We start from the raw sequence: 3,605 nt of genomic DNA, 5'->3' as shown, positions 1-3,605 counted from the left end.
AAATACAAACCAAGCACATGCAAGCTTGCAAATTACTTAATTAGTATTATACAATTTAGTCTGTAGAGATTTTTCCTTTGCTTAAATAGGTTTTGTGGATTTTTAATGGTCTTCAGTGTTGTCTGCACTTGCACATCATCACTGTTCTCTGTAGCCCTCAAAGAAATATATTGTGGTTGAATATGGATACAATAAAAATGTACAACTGACCTATCTTGATCAATTACTTAAATTTTCTTGGAACTTGTGAAAACCTTCCTTTAACTGAACTATAATATCAAAATATGTTTTACATGTACAAAAAAATCTCAGCTCTTTTTCTGAACAGTCCTACAGCTGGGGAAAAAGCATTTGAAGTTGAAGTTTCATTTGCTAAGAACTTTGAATGTGGCAACTATGTGCAGAAAAGGGAGAAAATCTAAGTTTAAAGGAATTTTCTTAAGTGTTTCCAAATAATAGAATTTAGCTGAACTCCATCAGCATTTTTGCCAAGCAAATAAATTTTAAATATCTTGAATATAGTTATTTATGACTTTGCTTAAAAATGAGCCCATCTAGCATTTTTTGGTATGAGTTTCCTGTGTTAACTATAGGCTCTTGTTTTAATATTGCATAACTGAATAAAAATTAGGAAATGCAGGATTAAGGGAGCGTTTAGGAAATGCTGGATTAAGGTTGCAACATACAGCTTTAATGTTCCCTTTTATGTATGCATGCAGCCATGAATTTAAAACATGCTTATTGAATATTATGTTGTGCAAATTCTGTACAGCTGTAGTGCTATAGCTACACAGGTAGCATCTCATAGTTCTGGTCAACAACTTGTCAATTTGTCTTGCAGAAATATTTTTGTGCGAGCGTTTTGTTTTTTATAATTGCAGTCAGCAGAGCCAAGCTTTGTATTAATTTAAAGCTGCTAAGCAGCAGAAATGGTTGCTGTTTAATTAATTTAATAAAAGCATTTTGGTTATCTTAATATGAATAAATATACCTCATTGTCTTCTGTTTTGCTTCCACAATTTACTGGACCCAGTTATGGTTAGCTATTTAAGGACTTCTGTACACACACTGAACGTCTGATGCTTACTGAAAATGAATAAGATTACTGTAAGTTTTCAGAAGTAGATCTTAGAATCCTAGATAAGGCATAACAAGTATTATTTTAGTTTAATACAATGCCAATATTACAAACTACTTTAATATGGCAAATATTGTCTATTTGAAGAAAACAAGTTCTTAGCACGGTCATATTTTGCTCAAAGCTTACGGCAATATGCAAAAACAATGGGAATGGTTTTTTTTTTCTTTTCAGGCGTATTGTGGAACAGGTGTTGCCATTTTATGCAGGTGGCATTTATTTATATGTTAATGCCCTTGGTCTACAGACTTCCTGTCAGATGGTTGAACCCAATTGCCTTCTAGCAGGAAATCTAACAGGTTCTGACATCATCTTGCTGCTTGGCTGTTTTCACCTTTGTGCTTGTTTCCTCACAGCCTCCCTTGTCACTTATTCAATATCTTTGAATAATTCTGGGAGAAGGCTGTAGGCCAGTAATTCTTAACCAGGAAGATCCTTTGAAGGGTGCTGCAAGATGTGAGGAGATGAACAAAGAAGCATTATCTCAGACTTGTCCCTATCTGGCTGATTCTCCTGCTTCCACTACCCACCCCTCATGCAAAGTAGTAAATACTGTAATAGAATCATAGCAAATTAGGTTTGGAAGGGGTCTCAGGAGGTCATCTAGTTCAACCCCCTGCTCAAAGCAGGACCATCCCCAACTATATCATCCCAAGAAAAGCTTTGTCTAGCCGGGTCTTAAAAATCTCCAAGGATGGAAATTCCACAACCTCTCCAGGTAACCTGTTCTAGTGCTTTACTCCCCTCCTTGTGAGAGTTTTTCCTGATAACCAGGGATCCTGGTTTTCTCTGTTTAAAAATCCAGGAAGCAGATCCACCCACCTGTGGCTGTCCTCCCACTGCTTTGTGATGGTAAACAACTCTGATATGCCAGTGTCTTGCCTCTGCCCATGCTGCTACCCCTTATTCTCAACCTGCAGCCCCCTGGCCCTGCCAGTGCCCCTCACTCCTAACCTACAGCCTCCCACCCCCAAGCCGTGCTGGAGCCCCTCCCTACCGACCTGCAGTGCCCTGCCCCCAGCCCTGCTGGTGCCCCTCATTCCTGACCTTCAGCCCCTGCCACCCCTCAGCCATGCTGCCAGGTCTATGGGACCAGGAGTAGGGCCAGGGCCCCCAGTCCCCTGGCCCACCACAGCAGCACTTGAGACCCAGCTGCAGCAGCCAAAGCGGAGTGTGGAACCCAGCCCTACCCCATCTTTCCCCTCCCCTCCCCACAGGTGGCATGACCAGAGTAGAGCCTAGTGGAGCTTGTGGGAGCTGGGGGAGAATGCGGACTGGCTGCTGTGGGTCTGGAGCTCCCCACCCTGCTGCCACCCCCTGCGGGCCTCCATGGTCCAGTGGGTGGGACTCAGCAGGGGAGGGTGGAGAGGCTCAGTGTTGCTGCCACTGCTACAGCTCTTGGGACCCTGCACCAGGCATGCTGCCATGACAAAGTGGCCCCTGTCTGCTTGGCAGCATGGGGGGCTGTGGCATGGAGTTGTGCCCCCCACTCCTGCTAGGCAGGCAGAAGGTGCCTGCCATGGTGGCGCACCTAGTGTGGGGCTTTCAATGGCAGCAGTGGTATGGAGCCCCCTATCCTGAATTGGGTTCCTCCTGCTGGGCCACAGAGGCCCCTGGGGGGCGGGCAGCAAGATGGAGAGCCCCAAAGCATGCAGCAGGTAGCCTGCATTCAGCCCTGCCACATGCACAAATCTGCGGGGGCCAAGGTTCCCTCTAAGGTGTGCGCATGCATGGCCATGCACAGCCTTTTCAAGGCCACGCACCAGGAGAGGCTGGGGCTGGAGCCTGGCGTGGGCTCCACCAGCTCTGGGGAAGTGCTCCACTCCCCTGTATCAGGGCTGGGGAGTGGATCACTTCCCCGGGGCTGGTGGAGCCTGTGCCAGCCTCCTGCCCCAGCCTCCATCCCTGCCTTGCCTCACCTCGGGGAGGAGCTGCTGCCTGCCCCAGTGAGGCTCCACCGGCTCCAGGAGACTGCTCCGCTCCCCTGCGTTGCCTTGGGGAGTGAGGAGGCACGTGGCATCAGGCCCAGAGAGTGGAGCACTGTCCCAGAGCCGGCCGGCGGGGGCTCTGCCGCCTCTGGGGAAGTGCTCCATTCCCCGGCCCTGATGTAGGGGAGTGGAGCACTTCCCCAGAGCCCACGCCAGGTTTCAGCACCAGCCCCCGGCTCCCAGTCCTCAGCCTCCCGGCTCCCAGTCCTCAGCTTCCCAGCCCCAGCCTCTGGCTCCCGGCCCCAGCCTCTGGCCCCAGCATCCGGCCCCAGCTCCAGCCTCCGGCCCCTGGCCCCAGCCCTCAGCCCCCTTTGGTAAGTATCCCACGCCGGACCAAGGCGGCATTCTCACAGACTGAGGTGGCACGCTCACGGACCGCTGCTCCTTAGAGGGAACATTGGCAGGGGCATGTGACCCCGCATGCCCGCTTTCCCGGGAGTGCATGCAGTGGTGGGGGACCAGCCCCCCTCCTGTCCCTT

The sequence above is a fragment of the Alligator sinensis genome, unplaced genomic scaffold, assembly GCF_000455745.1.
Source record: "Alligator sinensis unplaced genomic scaffold, ASM45574v1 scaffold1064_1, whole genome shotgun sequence".
NCBI classification, from domain to species: domain Eukaryota; kingdom Metazoa; phylum Chordata; order Crocodylia; family Alligatoridae; genus Alligator; species Alligator sinensis.
The sequence above is the reverse complement of the archived record's forward strand: the minus strand, read 5'-3'. Positions refer to the sequence as shown.